This window comes from Colossoma macropomum, unplaced genomic scaffold (assembly GCF_904425465.1).
Source record: "Colossoma macropomum unplaced genomic scaffold, Colossoma_macropomum, whole genome shotgun sequence".
Taxonomy (NCBI): domain Eukaryota; kingdom Metazoa; phylum Chordata; class Actinopteri; order Characiformes; family Serrasalmidae; genus Colossoma; species Colossoma macropomum.
Window position 1 is genome coordinate 11,343,283 of NW_023494793.1, and position 13,487 is coordinate 11,356,769.

Here is a 13,487-nt window from a genome sequence, read left to right on the forward strand (position 1 = left end):
GCAAACTCCCATGCCCCCTCAACAATCCGTGAGAGGGTGAAAAGCTGGTCCATTGTTCCACGGCCAGGACGGAATCCGCATTGTTCCTCCTCAATCTGAGGTTCAACTATCGGTCGAAGTCTCCTTTCCAGCACCTTGGCATAGACTTTCCCAGGGAGGCTGAGCAGTGTGATACCCCGATAGTTGGCACACACCCTCCGGTCCCCTTTCTTGAAAATAGGGACCACCACCCCGGTCTGCCAGTCCAAGGGTTCTGTTCCCGAGGTCCACGCACTATTGCAGAGGCGTGTCAGCCACGACAGCCCCACAATATCCAGAGCCTTAAGCATCTCCGGACGAATCTCATCCACCCCCGGTGCCTTGCCACTGAAGAGCTTGCCAACTACCTCAGTGACCTCCACCAGGGAAATGGAGCTTGACACGCCAGAGGCCTCTGGCCCTGACTCCCATGAGGGAGGCATGTCACCCGGATTAAGGAGTTCCTCAAAGTGCTCTTTCCACCGACCGACAATATCCTCATTTGAAGTCAGAGTTTCTCCACCCCTGCTGAATACAGCCTGGGCGCAGCCACCCCGACCACTCCTGAGTCGCCGGACAGTTGTCCAGAACCTCCTCGAGGCCGACCGAAAGTCTTTTTCCATGGCCTCACCAAACTCCTCCCACGCCCTGGATTTTGCTTCTGCCACCGTTGCAGCTGCCACCTTTTTTGCATGTCGGTACCTATCTGCTGAATCGGGAGTCCTTCGGGCCATCCAGTCCCTAAAGGCCTCTTTCTTCAGCTTGACGGCCTCCCTCACCACCGGTGTCCACCAGGGGGTTCTTGGGTTACCGCCATGACAGGCACCAACAAGCTTTTGGCCACAGCTGCGCCTGGCAGCTTCCACAACGGAGGTTTTGAACAGGGTCCATTCAGACTCTATGTCCCCTACCTCCTCCGGGACATGAGAAAAGCTCTCCTGGAGGTGGGAGTTAAAATCATTCCGAACAGGGGCCTCCGACAGTCGTTCCCAGCACACCCTCACTATTCGCTTGGGCCTACCGGGTCTAACCCTCAGTCTTCCCTGCCATCTGATCCAACTCACCACCAGATGGTGATCAGTTGACAGCTCAGCACCTCTCTTCACCCGAGTGTCCAGAACATATGGTCCCAAGTCAGATGAAACGACAACAAAGTCGATCATTGACCTTTGACCCAAGGAGCTCTGGTACCATGTACACTTATGAACATCCTTGTGTTCGAACTTGGTGTTCGTTATGGACAATCCATGCCTGGCACAGAAGTCCAATAACAATTCACCATTCGGGTTTAGATCGGGCAGGCCGTTCTTCCCAATCACGCCTCTCCAGGTCTCCCAGTCATTGCCAACATGAGCATTGAAGTCTCCCAGTAAGACTATGGAGTCTGTAGTCGGGACCCTTTCCAGAACCCCGCCCACTTGCTCCAAGAAGGCAGAATACTCCGACCTGTTGTTTGGTGCATAAGCACACACAACAGTCAGAGTTTTCCTCTCTGCGATTTTAATACGCATTGAGGCGACCCTCTCGTCCACCGGGACAAACTCCAACTGTACTGCCGCCAGCCGGGGACTCGTGAGTATCCCCACACCCGCCCGGCGCCTCTCACCTTGTGCAACCCCGGAGTAGGAGAGGGACCAACCCCTATCCAGGAGTTTGGTTCCAGAGCCGATACTGTGGGTGGAGGTGAGCCCAACTATATCTAGTTGGTACCTCTCAACCTCCCGCACAAGCTCCGGCTCCTTCCCCCCCAGTGAGGTTACATTCCACGTACCAAGAGCCAGTTTCTGCCGCAGGGGCCTAGGCCACCAAGGGCCCCCCCGCAATCTCCCACTGCCTGTACGGCACTGCACCACTCCCCCATGCTGGACCTTGCGGGTGGTGGGCCCACATGGTCCCCCCACGTTGCCTCTTCGGGCTGAGCCCGGCCGGGTTACGTGGGCTGCCCGGCCACCAGGCGCTCGCCGAGGGACGCTACCCCCAGGCCTGGCTCCAGGGGTAGGTCCCGGTGACCCTCTCCCGGGCAGGGTACACGATGTTCTGTGTCCGTTTTTCATGGAGGTTTTTGGATCGAGTTAGTCTGGGTCTTCACTCCAGACCTGTTCGCCCTGGGAGACCCTACCAGGAGCATGTTGCTCCCGACGACTTAGCTCTGAAGATCCCTAGACCACACAAGCTCTTCCGCCACGACAAGACCCCGATCCAGGAAGGGCCATTAACAACATTCTATATAAAATCTCAGCAGAGATGTGTAGGTTTACAGGTTTTGGATGGTAAATAAAATGGCTGTAGACATTGTGACACCTGGTTCCTGTCACCACCACAGTAAAGAAAAAACTGGAAAATCTCTCTACAGTGAACTAGTTCACATCAAACCACTCTGAATACTTTGTTTAGATCTGAGTGGTTGAATTATGCAAATATCCCCTTTAAGTTATGCAGCAAAGTTTGCTTATATATATCAGTGAGTCTGTGTTATAGTCAGTGACCTTGTCTCAGGTCTGAGACAAGACTCCCACAATTTACTCTGTGCTTTTTCTTGTCGCATCGTCCATAAATGACGTTTTCTGAGAAATAAACTACTTAAAAAGGATCTTGTGAGCAATTACACAATTAATCAGGTTTGACTTTGTTGATCCTGCGTAACATAAAATATGGTGTATTTACTAATATCAACACACACTTAAACAGGAGTAACACTGTAACTAATCAAATAGTACATAATGAGTCCAAATCGTTGAAACAAATGAATATTTTATTACTATTAAATGAGCATTCTTAAAAAAAGAAGAAAATAAGAATGTTTCTGTTGAAAGCTGGTGTGAATGAAGGATGAAGTGGTTCATGTGGATTCTGTGTTGCTTGTTGTCACTTTCTGTGTGAAAAATGGAGATAAAGGATAAGAGACAAAAAAACTCAGTGTTTCATGATTAAAAAACAGATGCATGTTTTTTGCATGTTGAACACATTTGTGTCTAATTAATGTTGTTCATATAAAATGGTATTTCAGAAAAGTTTTATCTTACCTCGTCACTTATGATGACAGTATAAGAGCCGGTCCTTCTCCTGGTCTTGAAGATGATTCTGTGCCGATAAGGCTGATGGTAGTAAAGAGTTTCCTGTGTGAAGTTCGGTCTCAAAAGTCCATCCAACAATGATAAAGACAGAAAGAGGGAGGAAAGAAAGAAATATGGAATCAGAAACATTGAAAGTGCCGTTTACAACCATAAAGACATTTTAATAAGGAAAGCAGTCAGATATGAAAAAGCTGATTAAGCGAAGCATGTACTTACAGGCCAGTCAGTCCAGCAGAGTCACCACACTACTGGACTGACTGGAGTTTCCTAATAGATGGTGAAATGATGGTCACCATCACTGGAATGAGCTCCAACATAGGAAGGATTCTGAGCCAGCAGAAGGAAGTGGTCATATGCCTCCTGGAAGGCAGTGAGATTCTGCAGGATCAAAAAAAATGTTCATTGATTAAATAACAGATGCATGTTCTTTACATGTTCAACACATGTGCTTCTAATTAATGTTGTTCATATAAAATAGTCTTTAAGAAACGTTTTATCTCACCTCATCACTTCTGATGACAGTATAAGAGCCGGTCCTTCTCCTGGTCTTGAAGATGATTCTGTGCCGATAAGGCTGATGGTAATAAAGAGTGTGAAGTTCAGTCTCGAAGGTCCATCCAACAATATACAGACAAAAAGAGGGAGGAAAGAAAGAAATATGGAATCAGGAAAACTGAAAGTGCCGTTCAGATCCATGAAGACATTTTAATAAGGAAAGCAGTCAGATTTGAAATAGCTGATTAAGTGAATCATGTACTTACAGGCCAGTCAGTCCAGCAGAGTCACCACACTACTGGACTGACTGGAGATTCCTAATTGATGGTGAAATGATGGTCAGCATCACTGGAAGGAGCTCCGTAACCTAAATATGATGAGCAGGAATCCCTGCAGACACAGACAGGAAGAGATGATGGACCATGTCTCGCACACATAAAGTATAACTTCAACTCTCTGTGTTAACGTGGTCATGTGAGTAGAGGAGCTTTTGTTTGTGACTGACCTGTTGCTCTCTGGCTGAGTTAGTTTTCTCAGCACAATTTTTGGGTACACATCTCTGCTGCACAACTCTTCACACCTCCGATCTTACGTCAGTTACTACTGTTTATGCCTTAAAAAAAAAAGTCATTTTAGACCCATTGTGTGACAGACTGTGGGGCAGAGAGACATGGAAACAGAAAGGAGGTTGTTGATGTTTTAATTATTGCACTTTATTTAGATTTTCATACCTTCCACTTTCCACTGATCTCAGTCATGTAAATACAAAGCATTGGCCATTTAAATGTGTAAGCACTCAATGCTTCTCCTTCTGATTGGTCAGGGGCTCGACAGACAGAAAAAGGGAGGAAAGAGAGAAATATGGAATCAGGAACACTGAAAGTGCCGTTCAGATCCATAAATACGATTTAATTTGAAAAGCGGTCAGATAAGAAAGAGCTGATTAAGTGAATCATGTACTTACAGGCCAGTCAGTCCAGCAGAGTCACCACACTACTGGACTGACTGGAGTTTCCTAATAGATGGTGAAATGATGGTCACCATCACTGGAATGAGCTCCAACATAGGAAGGATTCTGAGCCAGCAGAAGGAAGTGGTCATATGCCTCCTGGAAGGCAGTGAGATTCTGCAGGATCAAAAAAAAATCATGTTCCTTCATTAGACAACAGATGCATGTTCTTCACATGTTGACCACATTTTTTGTCTAGTTACTGTTGTTCAAATAAAACAGGCTTATAGAAAGGTATTAGCTTACCTTGTCATTTTCGATTACAGTATAACACTTAGTCCTTCTGCAGGTTGAGAGGATGTTCCTGTGCAGATGAGGCTGCAAAAAGAGAAAAAAAGGCAAGAAACTGAATTTTTCAAAAACAACCAAAAGTTCTCAAACATTCTGCTTACTGCAGTATAGAGACTTGTTAAAGATCAAATATATAAAGATCAAATATCATCAAATGTTTGCACAAAAAAGACAAGCAATGTGAGCGTGTAATACCCTCACCGTAACACTCAGTGATGGTAATAAAAGGTTTCCTGTTGTCAATGTAAGAGTAAAGTGCAGTCTTGATGCTAAAACAGTTAAAGAGACAGAGAAACAAGAAGTCATGTAAGTTCCATTTACAACCATGAAGACATTTTAACATGGAAAACATTCAGATAAGAAATAGCTGATTAAGTGAACCATGTACATACAGGCCAGTCAGTCCAGCAGAGTCACCACACTACTGAACTGGAGTCCCTTAATTGACGGTAATTGATGGTGAAATGATGGTCAGCATCACTGGAATGAGCTCCAACATAGGAAGGATTCTGAGCCAGCAGAAGGAAGTGGTCATATGCCTCCTGGAAGGCAGTGAGATTCTGCAGGATCAAAAAAAATGTTCATTGATTAAATAACAGATGCATGTTCTTTACATGTTCAACACATGTGCTTCTAATTAATGTTGTTCATATAAAATAGTCTTTAAGAAACGTTTTATCTCACCTCATCACTTCTGATGACAGTATAAGAGCCGGTCCTTCTCCTGGTCTTGAAGATGATTCTGTGCCGATAAGGCTGATGGTAATAAAGAGTGTGAAGTTCAGTCTCGAAGGTCCATCACACAATCATACAGAGAGAAAGAGGGAGCAAAGAAAGAAATATGGAATCAGGAAAACTGAAAGTGCTGTTCAGATCCATGAAGACATTTTAATAAGGAAAGCAGTCAGATTTGAAATAGCTGATTAAGTGAATCATGTACTTACAGGCCAGTCAGTCCAGCAGAGTCACCACACTACTGGACTGACTGGAGATTCCTAATTGATGGTGAAATGATGGTCAGCATCACTGGAAGGAGCTCCGTAACCTAAATATGATGAGCAGTAATCCCTGCAGACACAGACAGGAAGAGATGATGGACCATGTCTCACACACATAAAGTATAACTTCAACTCTCTGTGTTAACGTGGTCATGTGAGTAGAGGCGCTTTTGTTTGTGACTGACCTGTTGCTCTCTGGCTGAGTTAGTTTTCTCAGCACAATTTTTGGGTACACATCTCTGCTGCACAACTCTTCACACCTCCGATCTCACGTCAGTTACTACTGTTTATGCCTTAAAAAAAAAGTCATTTTAGACCCATTGTGTGACAGACTGTGGGGCAGAGAGACATGGAAACAGAAAGGAGGTTGTTGATGTTTTAATTATTGCACTTTATTTAGTTTTTCATACCTTTTAACGTTCCACTGATCTCAGTCATGGAAATACAAAGCATTGGCCATTTAAATGTGTAAGCACTCACTGCTTCTCCTTCTGATTGGTCAGGGGCTCGACAGACAGAAAAAGGGAGGAAAGAAAGAAATATGGAATCAGGAAAACTGAAGGTGCCGTTCAGATCCATAAATACAATTTAATTTGAAAAGCGGTCAGATAAGAAAGAGCTGATTAAGTGAATCATGTACTTACAGGCCAGTCAGTCCAGCAGAGTCACCACACTACTGGACTGACTGGAGTTTCCTAATAGATGGTGAAATGATGGTCACCATCACTGGAATGAGCTCCAACATAGGAAGGATTCTGAGCCAGCAGAAGGAAGTGGTCATATGCCTCCTGGAAGGCAGTGAGATTCTGCAGGATCAAAAAAAATGTTCATTGATTAAATAACAGATGCATGTTCTTCACATGTTCAACACATGTGCTTCTAATTAATGTTGTTCATATAAAATAGTCTTTAAGAAACGTTTTATCTCACCTCATCACTTCTGATGACAGTATAAGAGCCGGTCCTTCTCCTGGTCTTGAAGATGATTCTGTGCCGATAAGGCTGATGGTAATAAAGAGTGTGAAGTTCAGTCTCGAAGGTCCATCACACAATCATACAGAGAGAAAGAGGGAGCAAAGAAAGAAATATGGACTCAGGAAAACTGAAAGTGCTGTTCAGATCCATGAAGACATTTTAATAAGGAAAGCAGTCAGATTTGAAATAGCTGATTAAGTGAATCATGTACTTACAGGCCAGTCAGTCCAGCAGAGTCACCACACTACTGGACTGACTGGAGATTCCTAATTGATGGTGAAATGATGGTCAGCATCACTGGAAGGATCTCCGTAACCTAAATATGATGAGCAGTAATCCCTGCAGACACAGACAGGAAGAGATGATGGACCATGTCTCGCACACATAAAGTATAACTTCAATTCTCTGTGTTAACGTGGTCATGTGAGTAGAGGCGCTGTTGTTTGTGACTGACCTGTTGCTCTCTGGCTGAGTTAGTTTTCTCAGTACAATTTTTGGGTACACATCTCTGCTGCACAACTCTTCACACCTCCGATCTCAAGTCAGTTACTACCGTTTATGCCTTAAAAAAAAAAGTCATTTAGACCCATTGTGTGACAGACTGTGGGGCAGAGAGACATGGAAACAGAAAGGAGGTTGTTGATGTTTTAATTATTGCACTTTATTTAATTTTTCATACCTTTTAACGTTCCACTGATCTCAGTCATGGAAATACAAAGCATTGGCCATTTAAATGTGTAAGCACTCACTGCTTCTCCTTCTGATTGGTCAGGGGCTCGACAGACAGAAAAAGGGAGGAAAAAAAAGAAATATGGAATCAGAAACACTGAAAGTGCCGTTCAGATCCATAAATACATTTTAATTTGAAAAGCGGTCAGATAAGAAAGAGCTGATTAAGTGAATCATGTACTTACAGGCCAGTCAGTCCAGCAGAGTCACCACACTACTGGACTGACTGGAGATTCCTAATTGATGGTGAAATGATGGTCAGCATCACTGGAAGGAGCTCCGTAACCTAAATATGATGAGCAGTAATCCCTGCAGACACAGACAGGAAGAGATGATGGACCATGTCTCACACACATAAAGTATAACTTCAACTCTCTGTGTTAACGTGGTCATGTGAGTAGAGGCGCTGTTGTTTGTGACTGACCTGTTGCTCTCTGGCTGAGTTAGTTTTCTCAGCACAATTTTTGGGTACACATCTCTGCTGCACAACTCTTCACACCTCCGATCTCACGTCAGTTACTACTGTTTATGCCTTAAAAAAAAAGTCATTTTAGACCCATTGTGTGACAGACTGTGGGGCAGAGAGACATGGAAACAGAAAGGAGGTTGTTGATGTTTTAATTATTGCACTTTATTTAGTTTTTCATACCTTTTAACGTTCCACTGATCTCAGTCATGGAAATACAAAGCATTGGCCATTTAAATGTGTAAGCACTCACTGCTTCTCCTTCTGATTGGTCAGGGGCTCGACAGACAGAAAAAGGGAGGAAAAAAAAGAAATATGGAATCAGAAACACTGAAAGTGCCGTTCAGATCCATAAATACATTTTAATTTGAAAAGCGGTCAGATAAGAAAGAGCTGATTAAGTGAATCATGTACTTACAGGCCAGTCAGTCCAGCAGAGTCACCACACTACTGGACTGACTGGAGATTCCTAATTGATGGTGAAATGATGGTCAGCATCACTGGAAGGAGCTCCGTAACCTAAATATGATGAGCAGTAATCCCTGCAGACACAGACAGGAAGAGATGATGGACCATGTCTCACACACATAAAGTATAACTTCAACTCTCTGTGTTAACGTGGTCATGTGAGTAGAGGCGCTGTTGTTTGTGACTGACCTGTTGCTCTCTGGCTGAGTTAGTTTTCTCAGTACAATTTTTGGGTACACATCTCTGCTGCACAACTCTTCACACCTCCGATCTCAAGTCAGTTACTACCGTTTATGCCTTAAAAAAAAAAGTCATTTAGACCCATTGTGTGACAGACTGTGGGGCAGAGAGACATGGAAACAGAAAGGAGGTTGTTGATGTTTTAATTATTGCACTTTATTTAATTTTTCATACCTTTTAACATTCCACTGATCTCAGTCATGGAAATACAAAGCATTGGCCATTTAAATGTGTAAGCGCTCACTGCTTCTCCTTCTGATTGGTCAGGGGCTTGACAGACAGAAAAAGGGAGGAAAAAAAAGAAATATGGAATCAGAAACACTGAAAGTGCCGTTCAGATCCATAAATACATTTTAATTTGAAAAGCGGTCAGATAAGAAAGAGCTGATTAAGTGAATCATGTACTTACAGGCCAGTCAGTCCAGCAGAGTCACCACACTACTGGACTGACTGGAGTTTCCTAATAGATGGTGAAATGATGGTCACCATCACTGGAATGAGCTCCAACATAGGAAGGATTCTGAGCCAGCAGAAGGAAGTGGTCATATGCCTCCTGGAAGGCAGTGAGATTCTGCAGGATCAAAAAAAATGTTCATTGATTAAATAACAGATGCATGTTCTTTACATGTTCAACACATGTGCTTCTAATTAATGTTGTTCATATAAAATAGTCTTTAAGAAACGTTTTATCTCACCTCATCACTTCTGATGACAGTATAAGAGCCGGTCCTTCTCCTGGTCTTGAAGATGATTCTGTGCCGATAAGGCTGATGGTAATAAAGAGTGTGAAGTTCAGTCTCAAAAGTCCATCCACACAATATACAGACAAAAAGAGGGAGGAAAGAAAGAAATATGGAATCAGGAAAACTGAAAGTGCCGTTCAGATCCATGAAGACATTTTAATAAGGAAAGCAGTCAGATTTGAAATAGCTGATTAAGTGAATCATGTACTTACAGGCCAGTCAGTCCAGCAGAGTCACCACACTACTGGACTGACTGGAGATTCCTAATTGATGGTGAAATGATGGTCAGCATCACTGGAAGGAGCTCCGTAACCTAAATATGATGAGCAGGAATCCTGCAGACACAGACAGGAAGAGATGATGGACCATGTCTCACACACATAAAGTATAACTTCAACTCTCTGTGTTAACGTGGTCATGTGAGTAGAGGCGCTGTTGTTTGTGACTGACCTGTTGCTCTCTGGCTGAGTTAGTTTTCTCAGCACAATTTTTGGGTACACATCTCTGCTGCACAACTCTTCACACCTCCGATCTCACGTCAGTTACTACTGTTTATGCCTTAAAAAAAAAGTCATTTTAGACCCATTGTGTGACAGACTGTGGGGCAGAGAGACATGGAAACAGAAAGGAGGTTGTTGATGTTTTAATTATTGCACTTTATTTAGTTTTTCATACCTTTTAACGTTCCACTGATCTCAGTCATGGAAATACAAAGCATTGGCCATTTAAATGTGTAAGCACTCAATGCTTCTTCTTCTGATTGGTCAGGGGCTCGACAGACAGAAAAAGGGAGGAAAGAGAGAAATATGGAATCAGGAACACTGAAAGTGCCGTTCAGATCCATAAATACAATTTAATTTGAAAAGCGGTCAGATAAGAAAGAGCTGATTAAGTGAATCATGTACTTACAGGCCAGTCAGTCCAGCAGAGTCACCACACTACTGGACTGACTGGAGATTCCTAATTGATGGTGAAATGATGGTCAGCATCACTGGAAGGAGCTCCGTAACCTAAATATGATGAGCAGTAATCCCTGCAGACACAGACAGGAAGAGATGATGGACCATGTCTCACACACATAAAGTATAACTTCAACTCTCTGTGTTAACGTGGTCATGTGAGTAGAGGCGCTTTTGTTTGTGACTGACCTGTTGCTCTCTGGCTGAGTTAGTTTTCTCAGCACAATTTTTGGGTACACATCTCTGCTGCACAACTCTTCACACCTCCGATCTCACGTCAGTTACTACTGTTTATGCCTTAAAAAAAAAGTCATTTTAGACCCATTGTGTGACAGACTGTGGGGCAGAGAGACATGGAAACAGAAAGGAGGTTGTTGATGTTTTAATTATTGCACTTTATTTAGTTTTTCATACCTTTTAACGTTCCACTGATCTCAGTCATGGAAATACAAAGCATTGGCCATTTAAATGTGTAGCACTCACTGCTTCTCCTTCTGATTGGTCAGGGGCTTGACAGACAGAAAAAGGGAGGAAAGAGAGAAATATGGAATCAGGAACACTGAAAGTGCCGTTCAGATCCATAAATACAATTTAATTTGAAAAGCGGTCAGATAAGAAAGAGCTGATTAAGTGAATCATGTACTTACAGGCCAGTCAGTCCAGCAGAGTCACCACACTACTGGACTGACTGGAGTTTCCTAATAGATGGTGAAATGATGGTCACCATCACTGGAATGAGCTCCAACATAGGAAGGATTCTGAGCCAGCAGAAGGAAGTGGTCATATGCCTCCTGGAAGGCAGTGAGATTCTGCAGGATCAAAAAAAATGTTCATTGATTAAATAACAGATGCATGTTCTTTACATGTTCAACACATGTGCTTCTAATTAATGTTGTTCATATAAAATAGTCTTTAAGAAACGTTTTATCTCACCTCATCACTTCTGATGACAGTATAAGAGCCGGTCCTTCTCCTGGTCTTGAAGATGATTCTGTGCCGATAAGGCTGATGGTAATAAAGAGTGTGAAGTTCAGTCTCAAAAGTCCATCCAACAATATACAGACAAAAAGAGGGAGGAAAGAAAGAAATATGGACTCAGGAAAACTGAAGGTGCTGTTCAGATCCATAATATACAAGATATGCAAGATATTTTAATAAGGAAAGCAGTCAGATTTGAAATAGCTGATTAAGTGAATCATGTACTTACAGGCCAGTCAGTCCAGCAGAGTCACCACACTACTGGACTGACTGGAGATTCCTAATTGATGGTGAAATGATGGTCAGCATCACTGGAAGGAGCTCCGTAACCTAAATATGATGAGCAGTAATCCCTGCAGACACAGACAGGAAGAGATGATGGACCATGTCTCACACACATAAAGTATAACTTCAACTCTCTGTGTTAACGTGGTCATGTGAGTAGAGGCGCTGTTGTTTGTGACTGACCTGTTGCTCTCTGGCTGAGTTAGTTTTCTCAGCACAATTTTTGGGTACACATCTCTGCTGCACAACTCTTCACACCTCCGATCTCACGTCAGTTACTACTGTTTATGCCTTAAAAAAAAAGTCATTTTAGACCCATTGTGTGACAGACTGTGGGGCAGAGAGACATGGAAACAGAAAGGAGGTTGTTGATGTTTTAATTATTGCACTTTATTTAGTTTTTCATACCTTTTAACGTTCCACTGATCTCAGTCATGGAAATACAAAGCATTGGCCATTTAAATGTGTAAGCACTCACTGCTTCTCCTTCTGATTGGTCAGGGGCTCGACAGACAGAAAAAGGGAGGAAAGAGAGAAATATGGAATCAGGAACACTGAAAGTGCCGTTCAGATCCATAAATACAATTTAATTTGAAAAGCGGTCAGATAAGAAAGAGCTGATTAAGTGAATCATGTACTTACAGGCCAGTCAGTCCAGCAGAGTCACCACACTACTGGACTGACTGGAGATTCCTAATTGATGGTGAAATGATGGTCAGCATCACTGGAAGGAGCTCCGTAACCTAAATATGATGAGCAGTAATCCCTGCAGACACAGACAGGAAGAGATGATGGACCATGTCTCACACACATAAAGTATAACTTCAACTCTCTGTGTTAACGTGGTCATGTGAGTCGAGGAGCTTTTGTTTGTGACTGACCTGTTGCTCTCTGGCTGAGTTAGTTTTCTCAGCACAATTTTTGGGTACACATCTCTGCTGCACAACTCTTCACACCTCCGATCTCACGTCAGTTACTATTGTTTATGCCTTAAAAAAAAAAGTCATTTTAGACCCATTGTGTGACAGACTGTGGGGCAGAGAGACATGGAAACAGAAAGGAGGTTGCTGATGTTTTAATTATTGCACTTTATTTAGTTTTTCATACCTTTTAACTTTCCACTGATCTCAGTCATGGAAATACAAAGCATTGGCCATTTAAATGTGTAAGCACTCACTGCTTCTCCTTCTGATTGGTCAGGGGCTCGACAGACAGAAAAAGGGAGGAAAGAGAGAAATATGGAATCAGGAACACTGAAAGTGCCGTTCAGATCCATAAATACATTTTGATAAGGAAACTAACTAAATTTAGTGTGTATCATGAACTACAACCTTTCTCTTGTTTATAATAAAAGTTATTCATTCCAGTCGTTACAATGCAGACTTTACAAAGGCATCGCAAACCTATGTTTCATGAGTTTGTTAAAGCACTATGTCATTTGTCCCATTTTTCCTTGTATCTACACCATGCATACATAGAAGATGTAACAACATAAAATATACCAAAAGAACCATAAAAATATAATGTGCGGTACAAAGATTAGTAATATATTATGCAGGTGACGATGTAGTTGTGCATGTCCCATCCAGTGAATGAACTGAGTTACTATGCACTGCAACATATTAAAAGGTGATGTTGTTACGTGTTACGTATGTAGCTGACATTATTTAAGGTAAATTTAGCTTTTTTTTTAATAAAAAAAAAGAAACAAAAACACCATCAGACTAAATAAGTAGTTTTCCAGTTTTTCCTCAGTTGC

At 42.6% G+C, this 13,487-nt stretch overlaps 2 long non-coding RNA genes across 9 annotated transcripts; both read right to left on the minus strand.

Moving 5' to 3' along the window:
* Positions 1-2,540: 2,540 nt before the first annotated feature.
* LOC118813249 lies at positions 2,541-7,391 on the minus strand. Of its 7 annotated transcripts, none has more exons than XR_005007615.1 (5): positions 7,076-7,391; positions 6,816-6,887; positions 5,832-6,691; positions 5,572-5,643; positions 2,541-5,447 (listed from the first exon to the last, which is right to left on the minus strand). It is a non-coding gene; the product is annotated as an uncharacterized LOC118813249 (long non-coding RNA). The 7 variants fall into 7 exon arrangements; XR_005007617.1 differs by having other exon boundaries at positions 2,541-3,470; positions 3,595-3,666; positions 3,854-6,691; XR_005007614.1 differs by having other exon boundaries at positions 2,541-5,955; positions 6,071-6,691.
* Positions 7,392-7,471: 80 nt separating this feature from the next.
* On the minus strand, positions 7,472-9,833 carry LOC118813251. 2 transcript variants are annotated; one of them, XR_005007619.1, is made up of 4 exons: positions 9,719-9,833; positions 8,239-9,530; positions 8,014-8,121; positions 7,472-7,898 (listed from the first exon to the last, which is right to left on the minus strand). It is a non-coding gene; the product is annotated as an uncharacterized LOC118813251 (long non-coding RNA). The 2 variants fall into 2 exon arrangements; XR_005007618.1 differs by having other exon boundaries at positions 7,472-9,334; positions 9,459-9,530.
* Between the last annotated feature and the right edge of the window lie 3,654 nt (positions 9,834-13,487).